This window comes from Dasypus novemcinctus, chromosome 16 (genome assembly GCF_030445035.2).
Source record: "Dasypus novemcinctus isolate mDasNov1 chromosome 16, mDasNov1.1.hap2, whole genome shotgun sequence".
NCBI classification, from domain to species: domain Eukaryota; kingdom Metazoa; phylum Chordata; class Mammalia; order Cingulata; family Dasypodidae; genus Dasypus; species Dasypus novemcinctus.
In genome coordinates, this window is record NC_080688.1 from 57,722,269 (window position 1) to 57,739,894 (window position 17,626).

Sequence of the window (17,626 nt, forward strand, 5' to 3'; positions counted from 1 at the left end):
AACATGTGGCTTTCATTATAATGTGACCCCTCATGGAGGTGGTACAATTTCTATGTGTTGGACATAAGTCACTGGAGCTATCACAGAAGGTAGAATCCTTTGAACCATCTTCTGATTGCTGACTAGGGAAGAGCAGAGGTTTATCTATGACTGACTAGTAGAAAGATGTTAAGCAAAACCTCTTTCCACAAGTGTCATTTTCATCTAGTCATATTTGGGGTTCACATATATCTGACAGCCAGGAAAAAATGAGCCTGCAGTGGTGATAGAAATTAAAATGAAAAATGGAAGTCAACTTTGCAATTTTAAATAATTGAATGATTTTAATAATTTATTTAATAAATATCCATTGAGGATCCATTATATACTAGGCATCAAAATAGCGGTGTCACAATGGCACATATCTTTATGTGCCTTCATGACTAGACCATGTGTTTCCTGAAGCAGGGACTGTGTCTTCCATCATTGTATCCCAGCTATGTGCTAGAAGCTCAGCATTTGTTCAGCAGATTAAGGTCATGAAGATTAAATGATATAATGCATGGAAATCATAGAATAAGTATTTCATCAATGTCATTGTTTTTATTGTTATAACATTTGAGGAGAAGGCAGATGAAGAAGAACCTGCAAATATTGAGAAGGAAGAAAGGAACCAGACATCAGTGATGTCACAGAAGCCATGCCTTCTTCCCATGATATTTTCCCTCTATGGAATGCTCTCATAATCCCTTTTGCCTTACTAATATCTACTTGTTCATCAAAAATCAGCTTCAGTATCACCTCCCGTAGCAACTTCTTCCAGTAACCACCATTCTGGTGTATATGTTCTTCCTTTTCTGTGATGCCAGGCCCCATACTCCCATTCCATGTTTAGTATTCACTGCCTCTGGGAATCACCAGAGTAAGACCATAAGGGCAAGAATCTGAGAAATTTATACATTATTTAGATACTCAGCTGGCCTCATTTGCTTATTTATTCAGCCAACACTTATTGAGCATTTACTATGTAATGTAAACCATTATCTAGGAAGCAATCAATATGATATCTCATGACCAGCCCAACAAGTAAACTTTTTAAAAAAGTTATATGAAATAAATCTATCTCCACACCGAAGCAGATTTTTCAAGTTATTCCCATTACCAAAACAACCTGAGCCCATAATCATGAGTGAGGCATTATAAAGAAATTGATAAAATCTGGTAATTTTTTCTCAGGCATGTTCAATAAGGTTGGACACTTCTGAGAGGTTAAGAAAGATGGGGCCTTAAAAGTCTACTAGCTTGATTCTCAGATATTCCTTCATGTGTTCTGCCAGGACGGTTTAAGTGATGCAGAGAAGAAAATCAGAAGACAGTGAGTCAAAGCCTGACTTTGAGGTCAAGAAGCTTGAATCTCATCTAATGGAGAAGACAGATGGTTTCTAGTAGGAAATACGGAGTACAAAGAGGTATTTTGTGGATTTTTTTAAAGAGGTTTGAGCATGTTCCTAGAATAAAGAAAAGCATGAATAAAGAGGGAATGGTTTAAAATGAGGAAGAGGCAGAAAATGACAAAGTCTTAGGGGAGGGATGGAGGGATGGACCATGAGTGCCTCTACAGGGATTTACCTATTCCTTGAGGCAAAAAAGGAGCCTGTGTGAAATTACATATTACTCAGAAAATAAAAGTTAAGGTCACCTACTGTGCTGTGCACAGATTTGATGCTGGCGGGGTTGGAGTATGAGCAAGTGATCCTTCACAGGACATTAGAGTTGGTATTAGGTCTTACCTTTGTAGAAACACCAACACACATCATGGAGCTAGTTTGGCAAGGGAAGGAGATGATCATGCCAGAAAACAGCCTGGGGGGAAAATTGGAGGAAATTGAAGGCCATCACACTGGGAAGGAAAGAAAACAGGTCAGAAACCGCAGAGTCAGTTTAAGATTTTGTTGTTTAAAACAACAACAACCCAGAATGTTATTATTGTCTTACGAATCTGAAGTGGAAGAGATAAATATTGTTTAAATTTTAAGACTGGAGCAAGAAGGTCAAATGTGCTAGTCTCATGAAATGCTGTGTTGACAAGGATTCTAAGGATCCATGTAGGCTTAATGGAAATGAGTATTATAGTCAATGAGTGGCATCGGCCTTGAGGGAGGAAAAGTAGAAATATATGGCAAGATTTTGCCACTGTTTGCCTAGGCTGTCTAGATGGATACTGAAGTCTCCCAGGATGAGGATGGGGGCCTTAAGGAGAAGAGCAATAAGTTAAGACAGGAACCAAAGTCCTAAATGAAAAGTGCTAGTAGGGGACAGCTTCTAGTTGCATGGACCTCAAAGAACAAGGAGTTTTCCATGATAGTATAAGTAATGAGCTGAAAGCAGCAATGGGGAATTAACAAAATGCTGACAAATATCAGAAGATGAGCAGTTCTGCTAGAATAAAGGAGATGGTGTCCTCAGGGGAAAGCCTGTTCCATTAAGAACACTGTTTGATGCCCAAGGGAGACGTGTTCTAACCAAACCACTGAATTGTTCTCTGTAACAATGCCCTCTTGGGGCTTACCATGGAGACAATCTGTTTTAGTTCTGTCCATAAATCACTTACGCATATCAGAACCCTGAATTTGATCTTACATAGGTAAGTGGATAAAATTTATCTGTAACACCACTCAGAAATCATACTCACTGCTATGAAACCTTCCATTGAAAGCTCAAAATCCTTAGCCTGTCTTCAACCTTGGTTTTTATTTTATCCCCTCAACCCAAAACTTGTTTTCTGCCCTGAATAGGGTTGGTATGTTCACAGCCAAGACCTATTCCCACTTTCTAATGCTTCTTCCACCCTTCAGCATCATCCCCACCTCAGATGCCTTCTACGTTTCTTTCTATCAAAATCCTTTCACATCCTTCCAAGCCTAGTTCATTATCCATTCATTTCATAAAGTTTTCCTCTGAAACCAGAGAAATGTACATTGTTCCCCTCTATAATCATTCACACCCATTTGTTCTTTCATGCATATATTTTTTGGTCTCGCCAACAACTATATTAGACCTCTGAGTGCAAGAACATTCCATGACTCCTACTTCTTTTCATCCAACACTCAACATATAATACATACTCTATAGATGGGCAAATGACTGAATGAATTAAGGGGAAATCCCTGTATTACAAGCTCCCTAAATTTTTTTACCTTCTTAAAGAAGTAGGGAGGGGGAAGGGAGCTCTGAACTATACTCTGGGATCCAGACAAGGATGCAGGATGATTCCAGTGGGGAGGGAGAGGCAGAAATTCAACATTTATCCAGACACCTGCAGAGAGGTTGGCAGCGGAGAGGTAGGAGCTACAACCACCCAACGGACAAGGATGGGGAGGTGTGCTCCCTATCCCCCAAGGCTCGAAGGGTATCTCTGCCATCACTCGCCAGAGAGTGTGCAACGCTTCTGGCAAACTCCCATTATCCCATCACTCTCTCAGATGGTGGGCAGTGGAATCGATATTCCCAAGACTTTAAAAAGCTCCCAAATGTTGTGCTGCCATTCATTCAACAACAGGGGGAAAAATAAGGGAGGGAAAAAAAACTGATGTTGGCTTCTTATTTTGCTTATGTTGTTAAAAGTCGTTCTGATGCCGTGGTTGTGGAATAGGTCCCCTCTTTCTCTGAAAGCATGCTGTGTGATAGACTGTCATTTGTCCCCTGCCTCCAGAAGAGCCAGCTGGCAGCTAAGTGCTAAAGCCAGTGACTTGCATGTGTTTTTCTGACATTTAACAAATGGGAACAGCTTGCAAATCTGCATTAACTCACTCTGTCTCACAAATAATCAGGGCCTACGCAGTGTAGACATTGGGAACATTAGCTCCGACACAAAAGAGTAAGAGTCTGGGGGTTGGGGAGGGGGGAGCAACAGAAAACAAGTCAGCAAATAACGCATGTTTTAATGAAGGGATGAATATAACATTCTGGTTCAGAGGGAAGAGTTTTGAAGTCATTTTTGTTTTTCAACAAGCCATTGCTAATGGTGCTAAATCTGTCAAGGCCCAGCTCTGCAACTTGAAGTCACGTTGCTTGCACCTCACTAATGCTGATCTGTTGGTTGCTTCCATCTTGAAAATGGCATTTCAGGTTCCTTATGCTTCAGAGCCAAGTTTTCTCAAAGGGACAGTGTTTGACCACAAGTGGGACTTTTGTAGAGCCATATCACACAATCAAATTGCCCTCACTACTCTGATGTTGACTGAAAGAAATGATATCACAGGTAAATGTGCACACACAGAGACACACATTTGCTGGAAAGTTGTCATAGTAAATGTAGGTGTCAGTTGTATGACTTTCTTACTCAAATATATCCCCATAAATTGGGGTAGAGATCTACCTCATTTTAGCTTTCTGGATTTAGGATAACTTTAGGTGCCTTTTATTCTCATTAAATGTGATTTGGCATTTTAGGATAGGCACTATCAATCCCCAAATGTTTCATTCAATTTAGAAGATAGCTGTGTTTTTGATGTTCCAACTCTTAGCCAGAAATCTCCAAAGAAAATAAGTCCCTGAGCAGGAATAAAAAGAGAATAGCTACATCAGGGAATATATTTGGCACAGGGCATGAAAAATCTGTCTTCTGGGAGAGGCAAAATGAACCTGTACTTTCCTTCAACTTTTTGGAAGCATCATGGTGAAGCAGCAAAAAGCCCCTCTTCTCCTTGGGGTTTGAGGATCACTGTGATAGGACCTGAGGCCCTCTGAAAGGAACAATGAAGGGGATGAGGGGGCTCAAAGTCAGGTCACTGGACCTCAGTACCAAGACGTTTTCACGGAAGAGTTCCCAGCCACATGTGGAATGCCCCAGGAAGGCAGGCACCCGACCCCATGGAAGGAAAATGCTCTAGAACCTGGCCCTGCCTGGGCCCTAGGTCATGGTCAGAATGCTTGCAGCGCCATCTCTCTGTGCTACACCAGGACTTCCTTCCTTCCTTTCTAGGAGCCTTGATAGTGGAAATAATAATCCTGAAGATCAAAACTAACTTTCAGGGATCAAAAGAGCTGGGATTAGAATCCAAGTCAATCCCTAATAGCTGAAAGAACTTTCACACTCAGAGGCAAAGTGACTGACTGTCGATGGAACCGATAGTGATCTGCAGCCCTGGGGACTATGGCCGAGATAGTTTGGCAAAAGCTGCACTTAGCAAGAAAGCAGAGTAGAGCACCAACACAGATTGGAGGGACCCTGCAGCCTTGAGACTCCAACGTGACTCACTACTTAATTGAGTTGTTTGTGCCTCTCAGAAGAAATGCAAAAGTAAAATTTGGCCTATTCTTCAGCACAGTGTACAGCCGGTATGGGACAGTACGTGGCCCAGAAGCCTCTCTGCCAAATCACCTGAACCTTACTTTATCCCATGGCAGGGAGTCTGGGGAAACCAAGAGTCACAGAGACTTTTTATATACAGCATTAGCAAAGTGTTTGTCTAAAATACAAGGGAGCTAATGAATATGTCTCTGCTCCTGGATCCAGAGCTTATTTACCAACCTAATATATTATATTTCAACAACATTGCATACTAGGGGAAAACTTATGACAAGGTGAAAGGGGTGGTCTGGCAATGGATGAGGGTGATAGTGGTGCATGGATGAGAGTAGGGCCGATGGTGCTGGAATGTGAGGGTGAGCAGTGGAGGGGGGAGGTTGGGTTGGACTGTCCATGGAAGTAGGGGAGGGCTGGAAGAAGAAACACGTGAACTTGGGATTTGTAGGTCTGTGGTTAAAACTACAACAGTGAGAATGTTCTTTTGGCAAATACGGCAGGGGAGGGTCACTGGGTGCAGGGCATCGGGGGTGGGGGGAAATGTGGAATAGGGTGCTCTGGAACATGTTTCTGTGGAATATGAAAGTGTTCATTTTGTCTTAGTGTGTTATCTCAGTAGGTAGAAATCCACACAATAAACAAGAAAACACTAAACTCCCATTGGGGGGAGTCCTACTTTGTTCTCAATTAGAGGGGCAAGAATCCTTTGAAAACATGGCACAGGGCCTAATATAAGAAAACAGACCAATATGTCAAGCCATCAATATTAATGCATGTAACTATGAACCTTATTCTTCAAAAATTGAAACTTAGTGGTTACCACACATTCCAAGGGAAAGGGGAAGGAAGAATAAAATATAATGGGTGGAACATAGAGCATTTTTAGGGCATTGGAATTGTTCTGCATGAACTTGCAATGATGGATACAGGCCATTATATATTTTGTCAAAACCTATAAAAGTATATGGTGCAAAATGTAAACCATAATATAAACCATTGACCATTGTTATAACAATGCTTCAATATTTGTTCATCAATTATAATAAATGTACCATACTCATGTAAGATGCATTAATGAAAAATGTAAGAGGGTAAATTGTGGGGTATTTGGAAATCCCCTCTATTTTCTGTGTCTTTTCTATAACCTAAAGCTTCTTTGAAAATAAAGTGAAAAAAACAAAACATTGGGGGAACATACAGAAGAAAGTGTCCCTGTACAGAAAACATAACAGATCTTACAGTGATGAAAGACACAATACAAAAAAAGAACTTTTTATTTTATTTTTTATGTTTTTATTACTTTTTACTGTTTTGTTTTGTTTTTTTACTTTGTTTTCAGGGAGGTATTGGATTGCAGAAGCATTGCAACTGTGGCAGGGGAGGATCACTGGTGCAGGGTGTCAGTGGGGTAGTATTTATGGGGAGGGGTATACCTGGGGCATGCCTCTATGGAATATGAATGTGTTCAAGTGGTCATGGGGTGTTGTCTCTGTGGGTGGAGACCCACACAAGAACTGAAACAATATTGAATTCCCATCCTGGGGAGTCCTGCTACATTCTCTAATTGAGTGACAAGAAGCCCTGGAGCACATGAGCAGTACCTAGCGAAGGAGGGCAGACCAATATGCCAGGCCCTTTATACTGATGCTTGTACTTGTGAAACTTGTTCTTGTGAAATTGAAACTTAGCCTAGTATTATGTATTGCTTAAGAATTATCTCCTGAAAGCCTCCTGGTTGCTCTGGTGGCCTCTCTCTAAACCAGGGTTTCTTTACCAGAGGTCCACAGACCCCAAGTTGTGCATGGAAAAATTTCAGGGGGTCCATAAGCTTTAGTTGAAAATTCCAAAAACTATTTTTCTTGTATGGACATGTTGGTGCAGGTATGATATATTTATTAAATAATACACACTATAGTGTGGACTTAGTAAGGGGTCTGTGGTTTTCACCTGACTGGCAAAGGGGTTTGTGGAACAAAAAGTTATGAACCCTGCTCTAAGCCAAACTCAGCATATAAACTCACTACCTTCCCCCTAGCATGGGACATGACTCCTGAGGATAAGCCTCCCTGGCACTGAGGGATTATTACCAAGTACCAACTAGGCATGCATTTGAAAAAAGGCCTTGCCCAAAAGGGGGAAATATTACATACAAATGAGGTTCCCCACCCCCGGAGATGGTTCCTTTGTCTGTTTGCTTGTTGTTGTTATTATTTGCTTATTGTTTGTGCTCATTGTCTGTTTGCTGTTCTTGTTTGTTTTGTTTTGGTTTGGGGGGTTTTCTTGCTCATTGTCTGTTTTTTTCTTTACGAGGCACTAGGAACTGAACCCAGGACCTCCCATGTGGGAGGCGGGTGCTTAACTGCTTAAGCCACATCCACTCCCTGCTCCTTTTCATTTTTGCTCATTGTCTTGTTCATTGTTGCCCATTGTTTATGATTGTTGTCTGCTCATTGTTTTTTTCTCATTGTCTACTAGTTGTTTTTGCTTGATGTCCAGGTTCTCCACCTGGGAGGTAGTCATTCAACTGCTTGAGCCACATCCACTCCCCTACAAATGAGTTTTTATGGCTAAGAGATTTCAAAGTGAGTTGGGAGTTCATTCCAGGAGTTATGCTTATTCTTGTTTCAGGAGGATCTCACTGACTGACATAGTATACCATGTCTCAAACAGAGGTGATCCTGAGGGCTCTAGAGACATCTGGATACTATAGGCAGGGCAGACAACCCCAGGAATTTGGCAGTCTGTCAGTGGACCTTACCTTGGAATATATGATAACGTATCTTCTCAAAGTATCAGAGTTAGACTCATTTATAATTTTCCTATGCATGCTTCTTCTGCCCCTTTTATTTGAACCTATAATTAGCAATATACCTTTCAAATAAATCTTCTCGCTGTTCATATGCTAGGTGAACCCTGAATCTCAGCAGGGTTGCAACACTCCAGTTCATCAGACTCAACCTGGACAACTAACAAAAGGATGAAGATGGACAATACCCATTCCAAAAAACAGAGAGTATCCACAGCTGCAAGCAAGACAGTTCCATCCATCTGTCCCATGGAATCTAAATCCTCTTTCAATTGGAAGCACAGTGGGCATCACCATCCCAAAATCCTCAAGACTGAGCAAAGAATAAACATAAGGAGGAATGTAGCTGTGCACCAATGTAAACTTATTATTATTCTAGTAATGGAAGAACTTGTAACATTGATATAAAGACAGTGATCACCAGAGGTTCTGAGGGAAGGGAGAGGGAAGAATTTGTATAACACTGGGCATTTGGGGGGCATTGGAATTGTTCTGCATGACATTGCAATGACTAATACAGGCTATTATACTTTATGTCAAAAACCTGTAAAATTGTGCAGTGCAAAATGTAAACCATAGTGTAAACTATAGACCATGGATAGTAGCAGTGCTTCAATATGTGTTTATCAATTATAACAAATGGGTCACACTAATGAAAGATGTTTTTAATGAGGAAAAGTGCGGGAGGGGAAGGGGATGGAGTTTATGGGAATCCCCTATATTTTTGATGTAACATGTACATAATCTAAAGCTTCTTTAAAAATAAAAAATTGCAACCTCAATAAATAATTTTGTGTCCAAATCCTTTACTTTCCCTGACCCTGTTCTAGTGCTGAATTTTGTGTTTTGAAGAGTTTTCTCATAACAGTGCTCAAATTCACCCATTCCTCCTTATTTCTAGTAAAATTCCTCTAAACCCAACCACCAACATTTTGCAGCTTCATAATTTTTCTCCCCCAATTCCATGTTTAGTTCCCTCCAATCCACAACCCAAGTGGTCTCTTCAAAACACATCACTGGTCCTGTGAATTTCCTATTTAAAACCCCTCCATCTGCAGTTCCCAAAATGTACACAGAGGTGCCCTGGTCTCCATTCAGACTCACAGGCATGCTTGAGGATATTTTTAATTTTCAAGGGAAACAGCAATACTCAACATCAGTCAGATACTGCACAATTTCAGCATTAGATCATACGACATTTCTTTCAATAACATCATATCTTTGTGAAGCTGAGTTTTCAGCAATTGCTGTGAAAAAGTCAGACTGCATGAAAATCGATGTGGCAGAGGACATGAGAGTGGAGATGTCCAATCAGATCCCAGGGTTTGAGAAAACTAGGTAGCACACAACAGATGAGCACATCCCATTAGTAAATAACTACGGTCATTTAAAAATAAAATAAAAATATATTTTATTTCCATTTATGTGTATTAATTTTTCAAAGAGCCCCTAAACTGCTAGGTAATAAATAACTATTAAGTTGTTTGGATCCAGCTACTTAATACAGCCAAGTGTGGCAGTGAACCAAGAAAGTTTAGAAATCTCTGCTTTAGATGATTTCTAGGATAAAGTCTGAAATCCTTGATGATGGCTCAGACAGCCCTGCATGAAGGCCTTCTCCAGCCTCATCTTATTCTACTTTTTTAAATCAAATTTTTAATGTCTCTTTTTTAAAGATACATAGATCACATAAAATGTTACATTAAAAAATATAGGGAAACGGACTTGGCCCAGTGGTTAGGGCGTCCGTCTACCACATGGGAGGTCCGCGGTTCAAACCCCGGGCCTCCTTGACTCGTGTGGAGCTGGCCAACACGCAGTGCTGATGCGCACAAGGAAGTGCCCTGCCACACGCAAGGAGTGCGCCCCTTAAGGAGAGCCGCCCAGCACGAAAGAAAGTGCAGCCTGCCCAGGAATGGTGCCGCCCACACTTCCCGTGCTGCTGACGACAACAGAAGCGGACAAAGAAACAAGAGGCAGCAAATAGACACAGAGAACTGACAACCGGGGGGGAGGGGGTGGAGGGGGGGGATTATATAAATAAATCTTTAAAAAAAAAAAAGTAAGAGGTTCCCATATACCCTACTCCCCACCCCACCCCACTTCTCCCACATCAACAACCTCTTTCATTAATGTGGCACATTCACTGCATTTGATGAATACATTTTGGAGCACCGCTACACTGCCTGGATTATAGTTTACATTGTAGTTTACACTGTACCCCAGTCCATTCAGTGGGTTATGACAAGATATATAATATCCTGCATCTGTCCTGGCGATATCATTCAGTTGCAACACCTACTTTCCAATTCACTGGATTTACCCAAGTCAGCTAACAGGGAGGTGAAGATGGTCAACCACCACACTAGGGTACTGAAAGAATCTACAACACAAGCAGGAGAATCGCATCCATCAGCCATGTGGGATCTAAACTCCCTCTCGATTTAGAAGTGGAATGGACATCGCCATCCCAGGACCCGCAGGATGGAGGAAAAAAATATGGATTAGAGTGGACTTACTGGTATTCTACTACAGAACTATTGTGACTCTAGCAATGGAAGAAATCATTCTACTCTTAATGTGATCTCTAGCTCTGTGAGGCCCACTTATATTTCCTCAAACATACCTCACACATCCTGACTCAAGATCTTGAAGCACACAGTTCTCTTTGTCCAGAAGGATATTCTCTCTCTGTCCTCTATCCCTAACCCTCATCGAGAGACACCCACTTCTCTAGTTAATACAGTCTCAGTCCTACGGTCTAAATGGATCATTCTCTCTGCAACCTAACTTGACCACCAAAAGTAGTTTAGTTGGATGTTCTCAATTCACACTATGCTTTTCCTTTAAAATAAATTCGCACAAGAGGCAATATAGAAAAATCGTTGATAGCCTAAACTCTGGAGTCAAACCACCAAGTTCACATCCAAGTTCCCTAGGGCAAGTCCCTAAACCACTCTGTACCAATTTCCTCATTTATAAAATGGGCTCACTGCCTCCTTTACAGGGTTGTTATAAAGATTAGACAAGTTAATATATGTAAGGCCTTTAGAGTAGTACATATGGTAAATGTTTTATAGCATTTCCCATTACTTTAATTAAATACATGTGTCTGTATATGCATATGTGTGTATGAATTTTTTGCTTAAGGTCTGCCTACTTTTATAGACTATAAGATGTAAGTTCCATGTGGCTAAAAACCACAACTGTTTTACTAACCACTGTATCACCTTCATCACATAGTATCTGTCACATGAGATATGCAATGAATACTTGTGAATAAAGGAAAGAAAAGATTTATTTAATTCTTGGTTTTGTTTTTCTGGTCTCCTTAACCATGATGCATCTGACAATACCTAACCATGATGCATCAGATGTGAGACTACAGAATCCTAGGAGGTGTGAAGGAAGAATACACAACTAATTATTCTAGCTTAATTTTCCTTGTTTGATCTATCCTAATAGCCCATTTCTGGAGTGGGTAAAATTGTACCAGGGTTAACTGCTATACTAGTCTGCCAAAGGGGTGCTGATACAAAGTACCAGAAATCTGTTGGTTTTTATAAAGGGTATTTATTTGGGGTAAAAGCTTACACTTACAAGGCCCTAAAGAGTCGACTCAAGGTTGCTTTGTCACCAGTCAGTTGCCATGTGTTGAAGCAAGATGGCCGTTGATCTCTGCAAGGGTTCAACCTTCCCTCCTGGGCTTCCTTTCTCTCAGCTGCAGGCTGGCATAGGACTTGTCTCTCAGGGCTTCCTCTCTCTCCTCGCATAGGGCTCATTTCTTTCTGAGCCTTCTATGTCAGTCTTGACTCTCTTCCCAATGTCAGCTGCAAACTATCAACTTGAGGAGCCTTGCCCTAAGGCCACCGTCAGTCAGCTGGGTCTCTGCTTGGCCTTTCCCCCAAGACCAAACCCTGTGTCTAGAATCCCTTGTGCCAATTTGGACAATTCTCTCTGAACTATACTTATGATCCATTTACTGTGATCTGCTGCTGCTGCTGCTGCTGCTGAAAAGCCCTTACTTTCTACCACACTCCCTCTATCCTTCAGCAACAATTTTTTTTTTTAATTATTGAAACCCTACTGTGTGCCTGTCACCGAGAAGATGATATTCATACAAACAAAATTTAATATGCATGATAGAGAGAGATAAACAACAAAGTACACAGAAATAATGTCATTTTCTCAGGGGAAGTAATTGATCTCATTTACATATTAACACTAGCCTGGGGGGAAACGGACTTTGGCCCAGTGGTTAGGGCGTCCGTCTACCACATGGGAGGTCCGCGGTTCAAACCCCGGGCCTCCTTGACCCGTGTGCAGCTGGCCCATGCGCAGTGCTGATGCGCGCAAGGAGTGTCGTGCCACACAGGGGTGTCCCCTGCGTAGGGGAGCCCCACGCGCAAGGAGTTCACCTGTAAGGAGAGCCACCCAGCGTGAAAAGAAAGAGCAGCCTGTCCAGGAATGGTACCACACACACTTCCCGGGCCGCTGACGACAACAGAAGCGGACAAAGAAACAAGATGCAGCAAAAAGACACAGAAAACAGACAACCGGGGGAGGGGAGGGGAAGTAAATAAAAAATAAAAACAAATCTTTAAAAAAAAACAACACTAGCCTGGATTGATCTTGAATTAACTCTGCCTATTGAATGTGGTATTTTATACTTTTGACTCCTCCTAGTTATTGCAGTCAGCTTTTACCCACCTCTACTGGGCCATTCTCACTTATCTCTCAGCTGGGAGCTCCCAACAGCCTACAAACATGGGTCCAAAATACTTAGGACACTCCCTATGACCACTAGGACTTTAACAATAACTCTTCCCCCCAAACATACACACACAAACAGAACACAAAACTAAACAAAATCGCCGGGGGAGAACAAGGGTAAATAGCAAGTATCACTCCAATAAATACTTTCTGATTGTTTAATGGAAATGGATCTGAGAAAACAAACAACAATACCGATGGCTGGATTTGGAAATATGGAATACATACAAAGGCAAAAGTTTCAAGTGATTTTTAATTAAGCACTTGAAACATGAACTATTAAACTAGAGAACTGACTGGGAAACCTGGGATCATATGTGCTATGGAATTCAGGGAGAAAAAAATGGGAAGGAATGACTGTGAAGATGCTTGTTTTATCCTCAAAATCAATATACCAGAAGTGGCAGAAGCAAAGGAGACTTGGATCAGTAATGTCAAGTGTAAAATAGGGACAATAATAGCACTTACCTCACAAAGTTGTCATGAAGATTAAATGAGAGAATGAAAAGAAAGCATTTAGACAGTGCTTGACTACACAGGTAAAGTGCTCAGTAACTATTGACTGTTCCTGTTATTCTTATCTGGCTGTCCTACCTCTTGAAATTTAAGACTAGATAAGTGCCTAGAAATGCAAAGCAATAGACTGGGGGTGAGGGGCAGTGGGGAACAGGGTAAAATAATATTATCCTGAAAAATATTAGTTCATTAACATAGCTCAAACTCCCACAAGGAATGAAGGGTTGGAAAGGCTCTGATTTCTCTCCTGAATACAACTGTCTGGTAGATCAGATAACCTATATATAAACATGCAATTCCATACAAAAATACTTACATGTCAAAGGAAGTTTTCCAGTACAGAGACAAGACAAAGATTATTTCCTGGAGGGAACTCAGGGAAGCAAGTGGCATTGGAGCTAGGTTTGAGAGGATGAAGATCATTTGTGCATGTAGGATGAGTGATGAGGGGAGAAAACAATGTGAACAGAAGCATGGAGATGGAATTGGTGAGGCATCTTCACTAATAGATAGTAGTCCAGGTTGTTGGGAGCAAGGAAAAAGTGAAGTAGAGTAGTGACAATGAGTAAACAGCCACCTCAGAGAAGTTAAATGACTTTCCCATGACCGTACAGATAAACTGGGATTTGACTCTCTCTCAGTTTGCCATATCTGCTTGGTAAAAACAATACGGTGGGTTGGTTTAAACAATAATCAATTATTGGCACAGGTTTAGAGGCCATGCTTTCTACCCAAAGCCTGTACACACTGGTACTGGCTTGCCACAATCCATGGGGCTCCCAGGCATGCAATTCTGCCTCCTGTCACTTTCAACCAATTGTCAGAGCTAGAGCAATGAGTTGATGGTTCACTCATCTCTTCTCTGAGATTTTTTGTTTTTCAGTGGTTTCCCTGGTCCTATGATGTATATAAAATGTGTCATCACTCTTTCCCAGAATATTCATGCATTTATTCATTTTTTCAGCTAATATGTCTATTGAACCCTACTATGTGGCAGGTGCTATGCTGAATGCTAGTAATATTGCTGTCATCCTATATAATCAAATAATCAACATAGAGATCAGAAAACACTGAGCTGTGAAACTTGTCGCCTAGGTTCATAAGGAAGGAGACAATTGAATGGAGATCTTGAAAGGTAAGTGAGACATTCTAAGCTTTTTAAAGAACCCAGTCTGTTAGAATACGAGTGATTAGGAGTGACTGTAGGATAATGTGTGCAAGAGATGGGAAAGGGATAATGAAAGGGGCTGGTAAAGGGCAGCCAGATCATAAAGAACTGTCTTCCTCTGAAGAATTTAGACATTATCCTGTTGGCAATGAAGAACCTATACACATTTAATGGGGAATGCCATAATCATATGCATGTTTTAGAAATCTCTGTTCTATATTTTTGAGAATGAATTGGAGGGGGGAAAGATACTAGAGATAGTGAAGTGAGTATTCCATAGCTATATTAGAGGGCAGAGATGAAGAACCTGACCCAAAGCAGTGGCAGTTGAAATAAAAAGAAGGAAAATGATTTCAGAGATTCTTAGATGCTGGAATCCACAGAACTTAGTGATCCACAGAGAGAGAAAGAGGGTTTGATTGAGGAAGTGATTAAAGGCAACCAGAGAATATTAGTGAAAGAAGTCCAAGACCATGTCTTTCTATTAAAGTACATAACAAACCTTGTTTAGTTAATCTGTGTGATGGATAGGCTAATGTATAAACTCGGCCAGGTAATTGTGCCCAGTTTTTGGTCAAGCAAGCACAGTACTAATTGTAATATAGGGACATTTATGGGCTTTAGTCATCAGTGAGTTTACTTCATAGATGACTGATTACATCTGCAATCAACCTGGGAGATTGCTGTCAGCAATGAGTGACGTTTTATCTAATCAATTGAATGCCTTAAAAGGGGAAGTGATTTCAGCATTCAGAGAGAATTTCCCAGCTCTCTTTGGACAGCCAACATCTCCTGGAAACTCATCAAGGACCTTCACTGGACTCTCATCAGAGCCCCTGGTTTACAGCCTCCCTGTGGAAACTGGACTTGTGCCTCCCCACGGTCACATGAAAGAATCTTATAAATCTCATACTATTTACAGGTATCTCCCTGTTGATTTCTGTTTCCCAAAAGAACCCTGACTAATGCAATCTGTTTCTCTTCTTTGACATTTTGATACTACTTTGAATAGCCTGGAAGATGAGCAACAGCCATGAATACTGAAATGGGTGGCCACTGGCTAGCCTCAGTTGGAGAGGTATGCTAAACCAGAGGGTCAAGGTTCTAAATTTGGATACCAGTGATTATGTTCTAAATTTGCCTCTGCCTTTAAATAGCTATCAATATTTTTTTAATATAAAAATTAGAGAAAATGAACAGAGTAAGTAATGTTTCTTCTAGTTCTAAAATAACAAATGTAGAAACCTATTCAAGATTCTATTAAACTGTGTATGTTCCATCATGATAGAAAAATATCTTGCTAGTAACTTTTTTCATCTCATTATTTCTTTAACAGTTTCTTCAAATTGACTCTTAATGTCCCCCTTCCAATAGAACCTTAATCTGCCTTTCTAGTAAAAGCTCCTACAATTTACCTATTCTATGGACCCTATATTCTAGACCATTTAACCCCCACCTGTTACCTGAAAACATCCCACACTCCTATGTAAACACCTTTGCTATCACTGTTCTCTTGACCTGAAATATCATTTCCTACCATTTCTACCCATCAAAAGGCCATCTTGTTCTGTGTGGCTCAGGAAAAATGTTTTGCAGTCCATTAATTTTTGTGCCACTTGGCCTCAGTTAACTATGATCATTTTTATATTGACTTCCCTAACTCCTCTATTCCTCCCTTATTGAATGTATCATGTTATGTGTTCAAGAGTCACATTTGTTACTACCTGCTTGCTATGACCATATGTACAAACAAGACTTATAATCATCTCCCCTTTATTACCCCAATGTTCATGTCCTCCTGTATAGTCTTTTTTGGTAAATGATAGAGAGCATTAATGTGCTGACAAATATTAACAACTGGTTCTCTGGGGGAAAAATAACTAAATGTTAGCAATAAAGATAAAAGTGAAGGAGTAGATATGGATATCAAAACTTCACTAGTTGAACATGAGAGACTTCTCTGCTCAGACAGTAGTTCTTTTTTTTTTTTTTTTTAGATTACATAAAAAATAAAGGGGATTCCCATATACCCGACCTCTTCCCCCTCCCATATTTTCCCACATCTTTCATTAGTGTGGTACATTTGCTACAACTGATATTGCTACTAACCATGGACTATAGTTTGCATTATAGTTTACGCTTTGTCCCTCACACTTTTATAGGTTTTGACAAAATTTATAATGGTCTGTATTCATCATTGCAATGTCATGCAGGACAATTCCAATGCCCAAAAATGCCCCCATGTTACATCCATTCTACCCACCCTTTCCCTCATAACCTCTGGTGGCCACTGCCTTTACATAATCAGACAATAGTTTTTGAATACTAGAAGAATATTTCCTCAAATTTTGACCTATTCACAGTGTAATGGCTAGATAGACAACACACTTTCATGTTTTACCTACATTATTAACATTTTCTCTTCACTTTTCAAGTCCAGACAATCAACAGAACAATAAACCAAGCCCTTGTTTGTAGCTTTTGTTATACCCACCATGGCCAATTTCAAACTACCAATGTGATGTTACTGAACGTGGAACTCATCCTTCTAGACCTATTTCAATATCAACTTCTCTAAGAAGGTCTTTCTGATCCTTTGTCCGCACCCTAATCCCAAATTTCCAAGCTACCTCTTCTGTGTTCCCACAGCACAGGATTTGGGGCATGTCTCTTATCTTGGGTTTGAATTCCAAAGATCTAAATAAGTCTCTTTATCTTTGTTAATATTTGTCCCCATCCCAAAATTAAACATTAAAAAAAAAGAAAAAGAAAAGTGGAGTGCAAGGAGGAGATAGCCACTTCACTAGCTGTTTATCAGTTCTTTTGATGGCAGAAGGTACTCTTTCCCTGCCACAGTGAAATGTCACTGGGCTCTTGACAATAGACCAAACAGACTCTGTGCTCCTCTCGCAAATTTGAGGCAAAAGCTGCTCCATCAAGGCCTTATTCCACATTCCCATCTTCTCAGTTGGGTGAATTAGAGTAAATAAAGTAATAACCAGAAACGTAGACTACTAAATCAAGCTGTATTCCCCATATGAAAGTGGTAAAGAATGGGGGATTTTCAACCCTTTGT

The 17,626-nt window shown here is 40.6% G+C and overlaps 1 long non-coding RNA gene across 1 annotated transcript; it reads right to left on the reverse strand.

Moving 5' to 3' along the window:
* Nucleotides 1-540: 540 nt before the first annotated feature.
* Nucleotides 541-2,462, reverse strand: LOC131273630 (uncharacterized). The gene is made up of 3 exons (XR_009180880.1): nucleotides 2,394-2,462; nucleotides 1,770-1,879; nucleotides 541-624 (listed from the first exon to the last, which is right to left on the reverse strand). It is a non-coding gene; the product is annotated as an uncharacterized lncRNA (long non-coding RNA).
* Nucleotides 2,463-17,626: the final 15,164 nt, after the last annotated feature.